General features: G+C 41.7%; 1 protein-coding gene across 2 annotated transcripts in view; it reads left to right on the top strand.

Annotated features, from left to right (window-relative positions):
- Nucleotides 1-7,080: 7,080 nt before the first annotated feature.
- ARHGAP32 (Rho GTPase activating protein 32) overlaps nucleotides 7,081-19,782 on the top strand; it is a 221,410-nt gene continuing 208,708 nt past the window's right edge. For both annotated transcript variants that reach the window (XM_062014052.1, XM_062014049.1), the window contains exon 1: nucleotides 7,081-7,286. The gene's annotated coding sequence lies outside the window, so the exon portion shown is untranslated. The remainder of the gene's footprint in view (nucleotides 7,287-19,782) is intronic.

The following is a 19,782-nucleotide window of genomic DNA, read 5'->3' as shown; positions in this document are numbered from 1 at the left end:
TCCACAACAGCCACAGCCTGCCAAGCAGCTGCATCATATGTGACATGTTCACACTTGACAGCTCTGCCAGGTTCTCCTGGAACCTCCTCAAAATGCCATGCATCCACCTCAGCCCCAGAAGGCAGCTCAGGTACCAGAGACCGTTTCTAGCCCCTGCACTGTGAAACCCCTCACTTTCCTACCTTGCACTTGCTCTTCTTGCAAGACTGCAATTCAGTGGGTGCAACTGAAAAGGCAGAGTTCAGATCTCATCCCAGTTTTCAGGCTGACAGCCTGTCACTTTAAGTTCTCTCCATCTCATCAGTCCACCTCCAGATTCCCTCCCTTGGTCTTTTCAGGCATCTAGCAGTCATCCTTCACCTTCTTACCCTTTTTTTCAAACTAAAAAGCTCTAGACTTCATTCCACCTACTCAGGGTTACAACAGCCCAAATGTATGCCAACCTATGTCCAATAGTTGGATATAAGGAATTGCCACAGTTGTCATCATTACAACAACTGGATGTTACAGCTCCTGTATCAAGGGTTAAGCCACTCGCTAACACAACTGGAGAAAATCTAAGACAAAAAAATGCAAGATACTGTGCATTTCTCACAGAATACATGTCCAGCTTGTGTAGCCAGATGTCAGGCCTGATCCAATCTATTAAGTTCACTCACTTTAGGCAATGGAGAGACGTGAATTGAAGCAGGCAGCTCTGGCCATGCAGAGTCATAAATAGAGAAATTATTATACAAGATAATTTGCAGAAAATATGACAGGGAGCAGCACTAAATCAGTCACTGTGAAAACAAGGCTGGTTCTGGTCTACACTGTATATCTGATCTCCATAACACAGCAGCTCAGATACTCTTTCCCAGATAAGAAACAGTGCTGGAATTCAGGATGTTACTGGGTTTCTCTCAGCCCAGTATCTTTACTCAGTAGTGTGCTACAATGTTTTCAGTTCATGCTCTCTCTCAGCTCTTTCCTTACAGGGTGAGTATAATGTCCTAATCCACACCAACTTCCCAAAGCCAGGGTCATTTCTCTAAGAAGAATATTCAAGTGTTAAGTTACTAAACTGAGATCTTGAGCAATTGCTTAGTAAGTCACAGAAATGCATAGCAAGTACTAAGTCTTGCAGGGCCTCTGCTTACATGCTTTATTAGCTCATCCCAAACTCTGGTCTCATTACCAGAGCAAGATGAGGCAGTTCTCCACCCACACCAGTGCCCATAACTACTTGGAAAACTGGTGGTGCAATGCCTGTCTGACAGCTGGGGTATCTGTCTTAGACTATGCCAAAAAAATTGCAGTTCTGCATACTTTTGAGAAAACTAGGCACAAGAGGTCTAAAGAGAGAACTTGTGTGAAGAAGAAAGCAGTTGCAATACAGTTCCACTTCCCTTCTCACTAAGGTCACAGCAGCTGAAAAATGTGCTTGCCTGAAGTTGGCTGTCTCTGAGAAACAGCCATGTGATTGACCCAACCAGTCACTTGATTTCACAGATGCCTCATGGCTGTATAGCTCCAGGAACACTGACAGAGCTATAAGGGGAGGGATTAGAGATCAAGTAGTCAAAAGAGCAATTTTACTTTATCCCAAGCACAGCATCACATTTGCACACAAAGAGAAATAAGCCAAATAACTGGAAGAATTCCATTCAGCAGCCTGAAGACTCATCTGGGTGGATTTGGCCATCAAAGAGACACTCTGAAATAGAAAGTTATATTCTTTTCTGCTTGCATTTATACATACTTGAACTGTATTCATGCATAGTCCCAGAGACTATGCATGTACACTAAGAGTATTTTGTAAACATTAAGAGGTTTCAAGGCTTTAAAAACCAATTCAGTTACACTCCTAATCTTCCTCACTGCCTCATATAACCAAACACACTGTGCTGCACAGGGGTGACAGAACAGTAGTGATTTTAAAGGGATGGGAAAATGTCCAATTCTTTGGGTAAAGGCTACAGAGTATTGCAGATGTATACTGTTGTTTGCAAGCATTTTGAGTACTCAATGACTATTTTGGCTGAATCATTTCAATGGATGGTAATTTTTTTGCTAGTCTAAAAGTATGAGTCATTAAAAATCTGATGTCAGATATTATGAATGCATATCTTTGTGAGCTGAGCATTCACTTGGATTTACAGTCTTGTTTACAGAAATGCCCAACTACAGGATCCACATCAACTATGCTTTCATATTTGAGGAGGCTTTACTTTGGGGATAGTGAGGTTCATCCACACCCAAACTTTTTAACCCTCAATAAAATCTTTGAGTTACTTATCTCTTAGGCTAACTATGCACAACACCTGTGCAAGCATCACAGCCAACATGACCACATTATTAAGCTATCTTCCTGTTTATCACCTCTGCTAGAAAACATCACGCAACTACAGCAAGTTGTGGCATCATCAGTGACAATTGCCCAGCAGCTATGACTCTGTTCCTGGGTGTATGCAGTGCAGTAAGCAGCCAGGGAGTCATAGAACGACATTTCTTTCCTTTTGAGTATACCATGCCATTTCCTCTGCTAAGGGTGAGCAGCTTTAAAAACATAGATACGTTGCTGCTTTTGTCCTACATGAGTCAGGGGGATTCTGATACCTAAAAATCCCACCAAACAGCCATAAAAGAAAAAAAGTGTCTCCCATCTCTGATGAATAGGAGCCAAGTGTCTATGTACGAAACATCCAGGAATGTGGTGACTAGTTGAGCAATCAGCCAGCCAGGGTCAATACATGCATTGCCAGGAAAAGATATCTTTATTCTCTGAAAATATGAGTAGGAATACTGATAAAGACAGAGTCTTTGTCTCTCCTTCCCCACAGTCCTCTCAAGTGTGCCAAATTTGCTACTAAAGTTTGCTGCTGGATGAAGTCTCTTGCTTTATCACTAAAACCTACTTTTGGGGAAAAAAAAAACCTGGGTTTCAGTGATACCTCAATCCCAAGTGAACACAAGCTCAACTGACTGAAATGAAGATTAGCTTAAAACAGAAGTTAATGAAACTAGTGGCATTTTTATGCTGCTTCTTTTTTTCTTGATGGCAAAACACTTGCTGGTTTAGCTTTATCAGGATTCTGATAAATTTGATAATCTTTCCCTGTAGTATCCAGGAGTCACAGCCTAAATTCAGAAGCCCTATATGACAAGCTCTCTAAAAATACATTAGTGACCTGCGTGGCTCCCACAACCCAGAAAGGATTTGCCTTTCTCCCTGGGTTATATTCAGGAGGCTGACTCTCTAAAAAGTGGCAGGAATTGCCTCACTCACCTCTCAAATCCAGCATGAAGCATGACTAATGCTTGAGATGTGCCCTGAAACACTGGGAGGAAAAGTGCTATAGAAATGCAAAGCAGCTTTCAGAAACAGAAACACATTGTCTCTCACTCTTCCTTTCCCCCACCTTTTTTTCTTTCCCACTTCTTTGTTGTGGTCCTAGTGTGTTTTGTAAACAGAGCCTAGTACTGTTTGGCAATAACATCATCTCAAATAAAAGGGAAAAAGAAAACCATATAAAGTTCAGAAGTAATCTCCTAATACAACTGATTGGCTTAAATATTTATCATTTCACTCTAAGAAAAACATTGAAGAGAAGCGGAACATGAAGCAAAGGAAGGAAAGACATAGCATTATCTCACATAAACATCTTCTCAAAGCACAAGCCAGGCCAGCTGATAGGAAACAAAACAAAGCTTTGAACTAGCTAGAAACATAGCTGCTCTCATAGCTTCTCTCTCAGTAGAGGCCACGACATCTTTCCATTGACATTCCTGGATAAAAAAGCCCCCCACAAACCCCAAGAGTTCTAAGCCAGGCAAAATTTCCATCTTCAATTTCTATAATCTTGTCCCTCAAGTGGGGAAAAAAAGAGTACATACATAACAAGCTATGTAGCTGTAAGAAATCCTCACTTGGGAGGAAAAAATTCATACCCTTGATAACAAATATGCATGGCTTTAAAAGCTGAAACTAAAAGAAAAATAAGATCTAGTGGAATTGACACTTGGTTATATTCCTCCCTCTCATCCTTTGGGTAAGTTTGTCTTCCTGTAAGCACCATGAGGTGATCAGGGCTGAGTGACCTTCAGATCTGAAATGAAAAGGGCAGACAAGCCCTCCAGACACATAACAGCAACCTATAACTGGCAAGGGCTGAAGCAATTCAGATGAGTTCTTTCCTGTTTGGTTGAACTGGCTATATAGGGGCTCTGTACTTGTCTTTTCATTCAAATTAAAGCATTTCTTGTCACCCTAAAGAGCCATTAAAGTTTTCCTGAAAATTAGCAAGACCAAGGATTGAGAAACAAGAAAGTCTGAGATGGGAAAACATTCTCCCTTTCTTTTTTTTAAGCAAAGCTCATACAAGAAGTAAAGGCAGTGAGCTGCGAATCACAAGCCACAAGCTTGGTGGGAGGCAGTTAAAGGGAAAATGCAGCAGGGCTCTACAGCCCTGAGTCGAGACCTTTCTTTGATCTCCAGTTTTCTCAAGCTGTATTCCCATCTGCAGCCCACCATTTGTTTTAAGTTAGACAGACACAATGAAAAATACTGTGCTTGGGAAGAGCAACAAACAAGCCTTGCAAAAAATCACGCAGTGACAGCTAGTCAAAATAAGGGAGAGCTAAAACTGCAAAAGAGAGGATGGCATCTCATAAAGAAGGAAAGGTTCTGCTAGTTGAGGATGCTCCAAGTATCTTTCATCCAGGAATTCCAAAGTCACTCGCAGTCACACATGAGTAAACTCACAATAGATATGGAACCAGCAAACCCATTCCAGTGCCCCATGGCTTCATCAGCCCTGAGCCATGTGGGTATGGTCCTGGCTCATCCTAATTAACTTAGCAGGTTTGACAGGATCAGAGTTGTAGGTTGCAGCACACGTGAGCACAATAAATGATATTATTTTGCTTTGTCACCATTGTAATTGATGTATTTTCTGCATCCTCTTTTGTTTATTAGCCTATGTAATTACACTCTTCCCCATTTTAGGGGATACTGTGCAACACCTTCACGATTTGCTGTCTCCTCACACGTGGAACCACAAACCCATCACTGTTCTTAGCTACAGTTCTGTTTGTTGGCGTCTGGCACAGCATATGCTGGCATGAAGCAGTTCACATGTCTCAGAGCTATTGTTCCAAACTCTACACATTTACAGTTATCATTAGTTATTCACGACAGGCTTTGAAAACTTCCATCACAACAACTAAAAATGCTTGAAATCTCTTAAACTACAGCTCACAACTCAGGACTTTTGCATGCTTATGGCTTGGATTTCTTAGTTGCCCAACACATTAGCAAACAGTAGCATCATTTATCCAAATACTCTGGATAGTTACTATCACCAGAGTAGGCTTAATGTAGATTACATACTATATTTACAGTGTTTCACAGATGGAAGCAGAAATCAAAAAGCATCAAATCCAGCATGTGGAATAGTTTCAACCGTGCCTCTCATTTAAAACACTTCTGAAAGCATATCAAGTGGGCCATTCCAGATTTGCTTTTGCATTGCAAATGGAGGCATCACTCCGTGGTTAAAGACAAAGCATAGACCACTAGTTCTCAGATGAACTGCCAGGTGCATTGCAACATGCATGATCCACACCACAATGCCAAGTGGGGTGGTGTAGCGTTTGCTGGGTATCAGGTGTCCACCAAGTCATTCTATCAATCCCCTTTCTAAACTGAACAGGGGAGAAAAATATAGCAAAGGGTTCTTAAGTTGAGATAACAACAAGGAGATCACTGAGCAGTTACTGTCATGAGCAAAACAGTCTTGACTTGGGGAGAATTGGTTTGGTTTATTAACAATTAATCAAAACAGAATATGGAAGCAAGGAATCAAAAAGAAAGGAGTTTTAAAACACATACCCCCTTCTTCCTGGGTCTGTACTTCCTCCCCAGGAATGGCACAGCCATAGAAGCAGCCCCAACCTCACTGTCAGCACACACACAGGCCCCTGCACATCCCACCAAGCTCCATCCCACCTGCTGCCTCTGTGGGAAATGCCCCAGCACCTTGCTCAGCACACTTCTCCCTTCATAGGATTATCAAATCAACTTCTGTTGGAAAAGACCTTTAAGATCAAGTCCAACTGCTCACTTCACACTGCCAAAGCCACTGCTAAACCACGGCTCTCATCACTTCACCTATGTGTCTTTGAACTGTCTCCAGGGATGGGGACTCCACCACCTCCCTGGGCAGCCCATTCCAATGCTTAACAAGCCTTTTGGTGAAAGTTCTTCCTCATCTGCTCTGGTGCAACTTGAGCCCATTTCCTCTTGGCCTATCATTCATTAATGAGAAGTGACCAGGCCCCACTTTGCTACAACTTCCTTTCATGGAGTTGTAGAGAACACAGTTGTCTCAGCCCCCTCTTCTCCAGGCTAAAAACCCCTCAGCCACTCCACATAAGACATGTTCTTCCCTCAACCTCAAACAACCTCACTTGTACTCACACACCGAGCTCAATCCTCATATGAACACAAACCTTTCCCCATTCCTGCCTGTCCCCAAGCCTCAGGTATACCTGGAAGCATTTCATCCCACGCAGAAGCCTCTCACTCCCTCAATCAGCCCCACACCTGTACTGTTACCTGCAGCCCTGATATAGTGTCTTTACTCCCAGCCCGAGACTGCACCCTGTGTGTTCCCACACACACCCAGTCACAACCGCTACCTCTTCCCTGCAACCCGTGCCACCCTCGACCACCCTGCCCTATGTACTCTCCACTCCCCTCGACGACCCCTTACTTTTGCCTTACGCGAGGAGGCCCCTCAGGCGGGGGGGCGCGAGGAACCTCCTCAGCCCCCCTCAGGCGGGCGGGTGGGCGCGAGGAACCTCCTCAGCCCCCCTCAGGCGGGCAGGCGTCCGAAGAGGCCCCTCAGCAGCCCCTCAAGCTCCCCTCACACGGGTGGGTGGGCGCCCGCTCAGCCTCCGCCGCCCCCCGCCTCAGCCGCGCGCGCGCACGGCCCCTCATCCCCGGCACAGCCACGCCCTTCACCGGCGGTCGAGGCGGAGCTAAACGAGCCACAGCAACGCGCATGGGCCCCGGAGCTTTTCACTGAGCCAGGGAGCGAGTGCGTGTGAGTGAGTGTGTGTGAGGGGGGCGTGTGCCGGACGCGGTTCCCCCTCACCCAACGGACGCCGGAGCCTATCCTCTCGCCTCGTTCCCCGTCGTGTCCTCACCTGTGGCGGCGGCCATGTCGGCGTTAGCGGAGGGAAGCGGCTGGTAGGCGGACGTAGGAGGGTCCGGGGCTCGGCCCCCGCTGTGGCGGAGCGAGGTGAGTGTGGGGAAGGGAGAGGGTTGTGTTGGAAGGGGGAGGAGGGGTGTGTGTGTGTGTGGAGGGGTGCTCCTGTCGCGATACAGCCCCACATGTCGCGAAGGCGGCGGCGGGTGAGGGGAGGGGGCGCGTGCCGGGGCCGCCTCACCAACGGCTCCGCTCGCGCGGCCGGTGTTCAGGGGAGTTTCAGCCTGGCCGGGAGGGGGAAGAAGAAAATAACGAAATAAAAGAAGTCGTGTTTCTCTTGTGGTGGGGTTTTCTTTTGTTGTTTGGCTCGGTTTTATTTTTTTAATGGCTTTTCCTTCCCTTCTCCTCACCCGCGATTGACAGCACGCGTTCAGTCGCTGTACTCCAGGGAAGGTCTCTGAGATGGATAGATGATAAATGTGTCCGTGGCCAAGGAATCATTTCTTGGGAAAGAAAGGATAATTAGGATCTCAGCCTGTGTGTGCCGTTCCCAGGCGTTATGCTCCCTGGCTAGCGTGCAGCTGCTGTCCGGCTTTGTGCTTGGCCCTCTTCTTCATTGTGTTGGCTGTTCTTTGTGGTATATTTAATGGGGCCCTTTTAGAGCCTTGTTAGACATTTTCAGGTGCAGTGGATGTCCGTGGGTTTGCTCGAGTCACTGAGGGTGCTCAGCGGGTGACATCTGTTTGCTAGGACACTGAAATGGAGGAGTACCCAACAGTCATTTGAGGTGTGAGCGTGGAGCTGATTTTATCTGGCAGATCTCGGTTAGCTTTCACATCAGATTGCAACAGGGTGGTGAGCAAAGGATAACAGTGCAGACTCTTGTAAGGAAACATCTGTAAGGTGTTTGGAATCTGAGCGAGCAATGGCCTCAACTTGAGGTAAATGAGGTAAATTAACCTTTGAAACTCAGATGTGTGTACTCATATACAATCCTGTTTTCCATACTATGGGTCCTGTCTTTCTCTTCTGAGAACCTGCCTTGTATCACAAACCAATGCTCTGGACCAATGACTGTTGAGTTGTAAGAAGGTGATGGGAACTAGTAATTTTTTTATGGCACCCCTGTACTTTCCACGTGAGATATTGCAGAAAACAGCACTTTGGACAGAGGCTTGGACAGCCTTGGCTGGAATGGGCGTCTATTTCGTGGTGTTGGTTGATACTGTCATTGGTAAGAATTCAGTTTGGAGGAGCAGGTTAAAAGGCAAGAAAGTGGAAGCTTAAAATAAACTATTTCTCTTCAAGAAAAAGCTATAACCCTAAAGCATGTTATCCAAAACTGTCCAGATGCTCTTCTTCGATATGGAGCAGCATGAGTAGGTTTCCAAGAATCTTAAAGGAATATCCATTTCAAGTGTTTGCTGTTTGAGCAGGGGATAGATACTTTTTCCTAGAGAACAGGAACCAGTGGCCTTCATGTGCATATTTAGAATTGTGCAGGTTTTTTTCCCCACTGCACAGATGTCTTTTTATTCCAATTTTGCAAAATTAGGTTAGCCTTGAGTGAACAATTTATTTTGACTGGTAAAATATTACGTGTTCTTCATGAGAAAAGAACAAGCAAATAGTTCTTGTGCTTGGACTGATTTGTTTTCTTTAAACTTACTGGAGGTTGCTTGTGCCATAGCAGGGAGTGCACCCTCGTGGTTTTATAATGTTGGAACACACTGGAGCCACCTGGAAGAATCAAAAGTTTCTTCCTTTAAGAGCAATTGATTGAGATGATAAAGGAGGGGGAAAAAAGGACTTGAGTCTGGCAATATGTGTTTTGTAGACCCCAGTATTTGGGGAAACAATGAAACTGAAAGCAATAATATAGTGTTAATACCCTGTATAATGGAAAGAAATATTAGTCCATTACCAGAAGCAAATTATTCTTCAGTTTTTCAGCTTGTGATCTTAACCTGGGATTTATTTGTTGACAGTATATTTATCAAGTTTCTGAAAGAGTGTCTAAGGCAAGTCAGCAGAACCATCATTAGGGAGGTGTTTTACTTTTTTGATTGCTGGATGTTGCAGTGCTTTTATGCCACTTGCTGATGGGTTTGAAATACGGGAATCCCAGTTCTTTATAGTCTCTTCTGTAATGCAAAGTGAGGGCAACGGTGATGTAATTGAATTTAAGGGGGAAGGATTGCAGTGGTAACTCAGTGACTTGGGGACAAGATCCCAGAAGGAGTGGAGGAAATGTAACAAAAAGGGCAATAGTGTTACTTCAGCCGTTTTCCCTTGGGTTTCTGTTTCTTTTGTAAACTTCTGAAAAGGAAATGTCATTTTTCTGTTTGAATGCATTGTTTTGCATGAAGTGTCAGACCACATTATGGGGGTGATTCCAGTCAACTTCCCTCATTTCAAAACAAATACGTCAAATGCTGTAATGTGTTTATACAAAGAAATCAGCGTGTTTTGCCGGAACCCAATGTACAGATTTCCAAAAATAAATGATGTTTTTCATACTTTATTATGGCTAGAAGAGTTTGTATAGAGGAGAGACGTTGGCATGGTTTCCCTTGGCCTTTGTGTCCTCCTCTCCACAAATAAGAGGAAGATGTTGGCCTCTTCATGAACTGGGGGATTATTTTCGTTCCCACTTCCTCTCAAAAATATTCTTATCCATGTAGTAGTTCATATCCAATTCCAGTGACTGTGACCATGGCAAGAGCTTATTGCCTGTTGTTGGCTCGATGCCATTTTGACTGATCCCAGGGTGAGGGCAGAAAGGGACAATGATGTACAGAGATGTAGGTAAAATTGTAAATCTTACTTGCAAAAACCTGTACTAATTGCTCTCGTGGGACTGTAAGGATGGGTGGCTGATGTCAGGTGTAGCATGTGCATGTGTGGGGTCAGTTCCCTCTTGCAGCTGTGCTCTTGAACTTGAGCTTCTGTAGCTGGTTTCAGCCTTCAGTGGACTACAGCAGCTTCTTGTACCAGCAGAGCCTATGAGCTTGCTGGTGATGGGATTTTATGATGAACATGGTAGATCTGACCCGAGATGGGTCCTGACAGACCCATTATCTGCCACCAGGCTTGTGCACGAATTTGAACTTGAAGATGAGCACGTCATGTCTGTGCCTGCAACAGTGGGAGTTCAGAGTCACTATTTGGGTCTGCTGGCAGCCCTTGGGATGTCCAACACTGTAATAGGAACTTGCTTATCAACTCTGAAAGTCCACAACCGTTTTCCTTAGAAAAATAAGTCAGTTTGGTATCTGGAGTGAAGCAGGTCAACAGGTCTGGTCGGTGGGAGCATGTGGATTTTCACAGTGATTCCTGTTCTTATGCTAATCCTTTGAGCAGGCTGGCTGCAGGGCCGTTAGCCAATGTGAGAGCAGGGATGTTGAGGACTGGGGATACTCAAGGGAAGCCATTTTTTGTAGTTATTGTTGTGCACATGAGGTCTTTCAGCCAATCAGAATTTGAAGAAAGGCATAATCTGAGGACATAATGTGGGTCAGCAGTCATTTAGCAGCTGAGCCAGTTTGGGTGAAACCCTTTCTTTTCATTATTAACTTTATGGAGTTTTTGTTTCTATTGTTTTGTGGTCGGTTGGTTGGGGTTTTTTTAATCCGTGTTGTAGCTGAAAACAAATTGTCATCTTTGGTGCTGAACAATTACAGTTGGAGAGCTTAAATTTCCTCTTCCTAATTATTGTGTTGGGTCAAAAATGTGGGAAGGCAGCAGAGCTGTCACTTCTGTGAGCTGCTCATTTGAATCCTGCTTTTACTTCTTTCTGTTGGTGAATTGCTATGTTTTTTCCACACCTTTTCTCAGTCTTGGATCGATTTCTGCTGTGTAAACCACTTTAGAAATGTAGATCGTTGAGTGGTTTGTGTGTCTGAGTTCCTAGGAGGGTGCATGTGCTGGCTGAAACCAGGCAAAACATGTAAATCTTACATAGAAGAGTTTATTTGCTGTCTGTTTTCAGTTTTAGAAATGAGTAGTAAAGAAGAAATGGAAAAATATGTACGAAATACTCCACATTAATATTTTGTTGCATATTATACATGTGGTGTGTATTATACATGTACATAGTTTGTCTCCTGTAAGGCTTTTTGTTAACATCTGTGGGGGCTTCTGCAATACAGGTCACAAGGCTGAGGCTGCTGTTGAGCGTATAAAGAAGGCTTTGTGTATTTTACTGAGGTAATGTTTTGTGTTGCTGGAGTCTTTACACACCTGAGAACAGACTAACTCACCACATCTGTGTGTACCTAGTGTTAGATTCTTCGGGAGTGTGTGAAATAATTGAAAACTGCTCTTTAAAATTTTGAGTAAATTGGATTTGCTTTACCAGCAGTGGGACAAGAAGTTAATCATGTTTAAGCTGATGTTGACTTTTCCAATCTGATTTTCCTTGGGAAGAAACTTTATTACCTAGTTGTTAAATGCCCAGTTAATTAGCTGCTGATTGTTTAAGCTGATAAACCGATGCTACTAGGTTTATTCTAATCAGTTTGGTAAATGTGCCATGTATATTCTACCTGATGTTATTGACTTACTTTTTAATTAAAGACAATATTATCATCATACTAAGGGTTTGAATATATTTAGATGGTATTGTGAAGTGATGATTATGCCATTCAGCTTACTGTTCACTGGATATTCTTCTGCTCTGTCCTCCACACATGTGGTTCTGGAGTTCATGGTGTCATCTATGAATCTTATAACAGATCAAAATATGACTTAGCAGCCATAGTTTAGAATCCCAACCCATAGTTTAGAAAATAAAATATCCTCAAATCTTCCATTTAAAAGTCATTGTTTTAAGAATCTGTATTTTCTTTTAGCCTTGTTTCTGTAGTTAAGTTGCAACATTTTCAGCATGTCCTTCTGATATGGCTTGAAGTCAGTTGTTGAAGCAATAGTTCAGCATAAACTACTGATCAATGAATCGTTTGTCTCCTTGTCATGTCAGTTGCTTTTGCTGATGAAGCTGCAGTTGCTTCCCCTCCATTCCCTTCCTGGTATATGCAGTGCTTTTACCTCTCCACATCTTGGCCTTCAATGTTTGTGAGTGGAAAGCATTGATTTAGTGTATCCATTATAAGTCTTTAAGAATCACAGAAAGTGGTGTTTCTCTCATTTCTGGCATTGATTCATTAAACCAAGACCACAGAACCACCTGGGTTCATAAGGATTTCAGGGTAACAATTAAATGCTTAAATATCCCTGAGGTTATTTGTTGAATGGAGGGACACTTGGTCAGCCACAGCACGAATTATGGCCTTAGGTAGTGGATTTGTAACATCAGGATCACACGATGCAAAGCATCACTTTTGGATAAACTCACTGTGACTATTCAAATTTAGCTTGTGTTAGTTTACTTTTTAAGCAGGTTTTATGCTAGTTGATTTATCAGTCCTGTGCTATTTTAGCTTTGACCTTACAGCAAGCATAAAGTCATAAAGCAGATTAAAATTTGTTACAGCAGAAGGATGCTCGTGTGACATCACACTCTGTGATTCACATTTGTGTCAGTGGGTAGTTTGGTAGTACATGGACATAGTAGTAGTCCTGCAGCTGTAGAGGAGGACGACAGTGATTTAATTAAGTTGCTTTCAAGATACAAGGATAAAAGGTGGTATTCTAAAAGCTTTGTCATCACTTACTGGCAGATTGAGATAATCAGTTTTGCTAAAAATAACTCTGATGGCAAGGTGTTACTTATAAGTTCTTATAAGTGCTTTGAAAATTCTTCCTTCTTAAAGAAAACTGTGTTTAATCCTCTATGTATTATCTGAGACACAATTATGACTGACTAAACAATTGTCTATTAAAATGTTAAAATTGGGGTTTTTTTTATCAGTTCAGTAACTGTTTCCTGGCATTTGGGGGTGAACTATTTGGTCTCAATACTTGGGGTGTTCAAGGTGCATGTGAGTGCCCTGGGGGAAAGAAAAGATACAGTGCTCAGTGTTTTGAAGCAGTTTGATGCTTTTTTTTGGTGCTGATGTAAAACAAAACAGTTTTCCAAATGCAAATGTCACAATTTTTCTTACTTCACTAGAGGCATAAGCCTGGCTGTTAAGAAAGAGAATGTAGCTGGACAGTCAATCCCTGTTTGAGCATAATTATTGCAAGAGCTGTTGAGTATTTGCTGGGATTTACCCCTTTACTCTTTGTATGATTCATGAACAAGCAATAGCTGTAAATATTATATTCAGATAAACCAAAACAATTTCTTTGAAACATATCTGTAAAGCAAAGCATTTAGTTAATTTCTCACTTGTGTGTATATACAGAAGTGTAGCCTGTTTCCTGGCAGTTCATTCAGTAAGCACTAGTGGGTTTTTATTTCCAAAGAAGCTGTGAGAATTTCTTCTTGAAAGGGTAAATGAGATTCAGTAGTCCATAGTTGAATGATGAGTGAGGCAAGCTTCACATGTAAAGTTCAGTCATTGGTAACTGCTGCAGCTTATTTCATTGAAGAGACAGGAACAAAAGTTTGTTTGTAACTACTCTGGAACAGAGAACAAAAGCTGCGGGGACCTTTGAACCTTTGTGGCTGCCTGTCTGAAGGAGGAATTGTTCAAGAATGGGAAAAACTGCCAGAAGACCAGAGATCTGCTTTTCCCTACAACTTTCCACAGCAGTGTTCAACAACCACATTTAAAGCAAAAAGAAAAAGTTAGTTAATTGGAAGACTTTCCTACTCATTCTTCCTACCAAGCTCTGATGTGATAATCAAGTATGCAGGAATGGTTACTCTGTCACTTTTACTGAGACAAGCTTTAAACAAATGAGTCTGTGAGCTTTTTGCTTTTCTTTTTGTAGAAATCTGAATGATTGATTGCATCCTTAAACATTTTGTTCTCACTCCAATGTTCTATGCAAGTAATTCTGGCCTATGAAGCAATTTGTTTCCCCAGCTTCTTGTTGGTGTTCTAATTTCACAATTATTTCTCGTTCTGTGATAGCCACCTCCTCAAGGAAGACAGGAGGAAATAATCAGTGCTCTGAAGAAGTTGTTACTTCTCTGCAAAGCTTGTTGACTGATGTGTTGAGGGTTACAGTCTCCAGTGAGTTCTCCAGCATAAAGCTTCTGCTTCAGGCAGCAATTTGTGCTATATCATTCACCTCTGAATTTTACAAGGCTTAAAGATAGGATGGGCTGTACTGAAAGAACATATTCTCTAAATTGCCCTGTGCAGAGGGAGAGAAACCACGGTATTGTTTATTATCTTTCTTTCAGTAATGAACATAACACACCAGCTGGAAAAAACAGTTGTTCATTTATCTTTCTCAGCCTGTGCATGCAGCTCCTAAGTGTGCTCAGGCATGCATGTAATGTCCATGTCTGTCCCTCTTGCTGAAGAACTGCTCTGTGTTGCTTTGGAATTGTTTGGGCAGAGGGAAAGGCTGGGGTTGCCCCACATAGGCTCCTGTAAGAAAGCTGTTGGGAGGTCAGCACCATCCAGTATGAGTTCTGGCATCTGGTGTTCTTCTGCCTGGCTTAGTTCTGTCACTGTTGGAGAGGGCACTCTCTGCATCAGTTTGCAGGGAAGTGATGTTCAGGTGGCTGCAGCCAGCTTGGCCTGCCAGAGAATGGCTTGGGGTGGTCTCTGGGTCCCTGGTCCTCAGAAAAGCACACAGAAGATTGGAAAAGCTCCAGATACCAGGAAGACAATAGCAATGAGGCATGATTTAGTTGACAGCTAAGTATTTCAAGCAGTGATTCTTGCTGTTAGAGAGGAAAGCAATCTGTTTATTTTTTTGAGTGTTAAATTGTTAGAAGCCTTCAGTCCCTTTCCTCCCCTCCTTTTTTCTCTTCTTCTCCATAAGGAGTGAATCCATGACGGGGTGACAATCAGGGTGAAGTTTTTATGGTGCATCCTGCCTTTTCAGCTGTACCAAATCTCTTGCTTCTTAAAACTGTTGTCTTCTTTCTAATCTTTGGCTGCAGATTCTATAACGTTAAGCTGTGCTATAGGGAAATTCAGCTTTCTGTCATCCAGGCAGTATGTAACCTGGCTGGGAATGCTGTATGGTGGTTGCCCTTGGATCTTTGAAGTTCCTTATGATGTACAGGATGGTTGTCACTGTGCATTTTCCTGTCATTTTTAAAGATTTCATTCTAGAGAGCATTCTTTACCTAAAATTGTCAGTCATCCATACACAAAGTAATTGCAGACTGCATAAGGAACCCAGTATATCCTTGGCTATTTAATTATGTGCCCATTTTGTATTAATCTGGGGAGAATTTAGCCATGTAGAATACAGCTTAGCAGCTTTCTAAGCATTTTTACCTAGGTGCAAGAAAACCTTTTCTTGATTGCATCATTCACTACAGATACTCCTTGCAATTCCTGTTTGTCAAATGGTGAGTTTAAAAATTAAACAGCAGTTAACTTTTAAGATTGAAATTGGAAATGAAAACATATAGATCAGTGTTTTAGAAAACTTAATTTGTCAGTTCTTACCACTAGAAAACGTGTGTGGAGGAGGGATGCCATATGGCTGCTAAATATAACACAACTTTCTCCTGAAAGCAGTCTAAAAAGTACAGAAGTTCACAATCTGGTCTCTGTGTTTTTAATAAGGATATGCTGCTAACTAAGAAAATGGGAGTAGAGCCAAGAAGTAATCCAATAACATTTAAGTATTTCCTGTGAAGAGGTGATAGGGGCTGACACAACAGAGAGGTGCTCAGCATCTTGCAGATACTGGACTCTTTCTTAGCAATGTCTTTTAAAGTGTCGGGGTGGTAGTTACCTGTCCAGGTGCCATCAGTTTTCTGTGCTCCCTACCCTCCTGGTCCAACAGCTTGTTTTCTTGTTTCCATTAAATATTTGCACTGTTACATCCCAGTGCTGAGATGCTGGAAAACTTGATCTCCTGCTGTAGCTATTTGAAAAAGATCAGGAAAACACGGCTGTGGTGCAAGATTTAAGATTCTGGATTTTCAAATGTATTTAAAGATCGTTAAGACTCTTCCACTTTTGTGTTTTTGTGGAGATGCTGCCAAGATACAGATGATTCCGTGTTTTAAGAATACAATTGAAATATGGTAGCATTTCTAGGAAATAATTTAGAAGTTATATGTTTGTGTGAGTTTGAAGTGAGTGAAAATTGTCCATACACCATAGTATTTCTATGTAGATTTCAGTAGTGGACATTTTTGTGAAACACTTTGTGATGTAGCTTAGTCACGTTCTAATGGGAAAACCCATGAAGAAAACACAGCTCTAAAACAATTGTGATTTCCCCTCTGGCTTCCCCAAAATTACCCACAATGCCAGGCTGTCACTGTCCTCTTTTTGAATGGAATCATCCAAAATAGGTATTGAATTTCTGATTTAGCAAAGCACTTTAGACGATGTCTGATGTTTGCGTGCGAGTAATCCCAGGGCTGCATATGGGATAAAAGGCATTGCTGACCTGAGGCAGAAATATCTGATAGGAAAAGCTTATCCTGGAAAAGAATCAGAAGAGAAACTATATTGGTTATAGTCCTTAAGGCCTTTAAAATATTTCAAAGGGATGAGTATAGATTTACTGATGGGGTTTTGGTGACTGAAAATGCAGTTATGCAAATCACAGCTTGTCAGGGCAGGGAGATTTAATTTATGCACTCCAGCACATGTACTCCTTCACTGTTTTCTCTATGAAGTTGAATTATAGACAACAAGAATGCACTTTGTTGTTCTTTAATAATAAATAACAGCATAGCAGTTTTGATCTTCAAAGCACTGCTCAGACCTTAATTAATCTTCATAATCGTCCTTTGAGAGAATTAAAAATCCTCTTTACCCTTTTGGACAAGGAATTCCTTAACATGGAGATGTCGTGTGGATTTGCTAAGGGCCATATTGTCAGTGATTGCTGGGACAGTTGCTCAGAAATTCCTGGCACTGGTTGTTTTGGCTAGTTCTTGAGGCTGTGTTGCTTCTCTCATTTATGTGTTAAAAATTTCCAGAAATTTGAATACATAAAGAAATGCAGTTCTGAATTCTTTGTGTAGTTTTGGATTTCCATCTGAGTGTTAACTTATGCATATGCATGCTGGAGTTTCCCTTTTGAATACTCCTGTAGGCACAAAGTACTAAAGGTTTGTGTGCGTGTATGCACACCACTGAGAGCAGTGTGTGGGAGCAGGTATGAAAAATTGCACTTTAGAAAACCTGGCTCACAAATTTGGTATTCCAGGAGGGAAAAATAAAAGGATATATGGCTTCAGAATCGATGGGACACATAACAAATAGAAAGTGTCTCAGTGTGCCTTCTCTAATCTTCCTAATTCTTTATGAAGTTTACAATAAGAAGAGGAATTAATGTAGATGCTTGATTTTCAAGGTGTTTCCTAGGTTATTATTGATTTGCATTCTAAAACAGATTTAGAGAGTTTAAATTCCTGTCTGAAAACCTGTAGCCTGTGTTTGGAGAATAAAATAAGAGAAGCAAAACAAAACTGACACTATTCAATTCATCTGGAGAAATGGTTCAATAGGAGTACTCCCTAAATCTGTTTCAGAACACAAATCAGCAATTTGTGTTTCTTGCAATCTAAATAACCCCTTGTGACCAGTCTGGAGAACAGTGAAGCTTTGTTAAACGTGCATTCTTCTCACAAATAATAGGAGGGAGTATTCATTAATAAATAAAACTGCTGGAACTTGTTACTGCTGAAGATAAGGGACTCTAAATGATAATGAGCATGAGAAATGAGTAGATATATTACAGTATTCACATCTCTGTTAGCTTCTGACATAACAGACCCAAGGTCAAAGTGTTTAACACTCTCTGTAAACACCAAATAGTTTTTCACAAACTGGGATGCTTCAAAATAATGAATAGCCCCTTCCTGGGGTTTTTGTAGTGAATTCCAGCTTTGGAGTAAGGCATTGTAATTTCTGCTAGAGACTGCACCAATTTGCATGAGCAATGAACATGGAACTAACTTGCATAGTCGAAAGTTGGCAACCCGTTAAACAGGTTTGAAGAATTCTTTGGTATGAACAGATAAGTCAGCAGAATGCCAGAAAAACCCTGTTATACTTAACCTGGTGACCTTGTTGTCTCAGAAAAACGTGCTGACAGCGTGATGCTTCCAGATTTGTTTGGGTGAAGGTCTTCGCAGCGTGCCTTGCTGTGGTTCAAGAGCTCCTCATTATTTGGTACATGCATTCAGAAGAGGAATCTGTGAAGTAATTTAAATGTGTTTTTGTAATTTTTTAGAAATGCAGTGACTTAGACTGACTCAAGGGTCAATATGAACACTGTGATTCATTTTGAATACAAAATGCTATTGCAGGTCCATGTGGGAAAGTAGTTAAAAGTTTTTTGAGCTCTGAACTATCTAGTCTTATATTTGAAATACTGTAGAGACACTTCTTAGCAAAATTTGGCAAAGAATATGTTTTCCTGTGTTGGGCTTGGGCATTCTGTTATTTTTGATCCAGGAGAGCAGCAGATCTTGATTGATAGAGGGCTGAAAATGTCTAAGTCAGGAAACTGCAGGCCCATAATCTATACAATACATGAAGCGTATCATTTTCTATAGGTGCTCTTTCTATGAAATGTGTTTCTGGAAGCTATTCAAGTGTTCAGAGTGATAAACTGGACATCAGCAAACAAGTCAGAAATAATTTGTGTTGTGTAGTTTCTCAGGAACTGTGACAATAAGGGAAGGTATTGGTAATTGAATAACCACATGGTTCTGGACCATCTGTGTGTGATAACTGATATGTGAAATCTGGTGGGATAAGCTTTCAGAGAGACAGAGATCTGATGCTTTTCCTATGTGTACACTGCAAAAATGCTCCTGGTTAAAAATAACATTGGGGGGTATGAACTTGAATAAAAATCTTTCACAAGTTTTTAAAGCTATCTTTACAAACATAGCAGCTTCAGCAAGATGACAGTAACACTCAGGAGTGGTTGGTTCTGGGATTTTTATCCCTGGAATTAATTTCTAGGCCTAAGTGTGTGCATAATCCTCCTGCATACCCTGACAAAGGTCATTTCTCTCCTGGAGTTTCATTCTTCATGCTGCACTGCAGCAAACTTCTTTGAGCAGTATGAGCATCACTGGTAGCTTACCTACCTGTAAGGACTTTTAGGAATTAAGGTGGGAATATCTGATCTGTTAATACATGAGCATGTATAGATGAGTTGAAGTACCAGCTTTCAAGTCTTCTAATTCTTGCCTGTAATTTGCTAGCAAGTTGCTAGACAAAGTGCTGTATGAGGAGCTTGACAGTAACTGTGTAAGAAGGAGACATTTGAACGATCTTGCTGTTATATTTAATTATCCACAATAACATCACAGGCAACTTGATCTCTTCCCATATATTCAATATCCGATTAGTCTTTGTAGTGTTCAAAGGCAAACTCTTCCTTTTGGATCAACAGACCTTGTGAAACATATGAAAGCCATGTATGGATTTTCCTAGTTGGTTCAGCAGGTCTGAGTTCAGAAAGTAATAAAAAACAATAAAAAGAGTCTTTGTTTTTAAGTGAGGGGAGCATGTGGGTTCGCTAAGCGTGAGGTTAAGAGCTAAGACTCTAATGTGTCAGTGGCACT

This window comes from Colius striatus, chromosome 23 (genome assembly GCF_028858725.1).
Source record: "Colius striatus isolate bColStr4 chromosome 23, bColStr4.1.hap1, whole genome shotgun sequence".
Lineage (NCBI taxonomy): Eukaryota > Metazoa > Chordata > Aves > Coliiformes > Coliidae > Colius > Colius striatus.
This window is presented reverse-complemented; position numbering and strand designations above follow the sequence as displayed.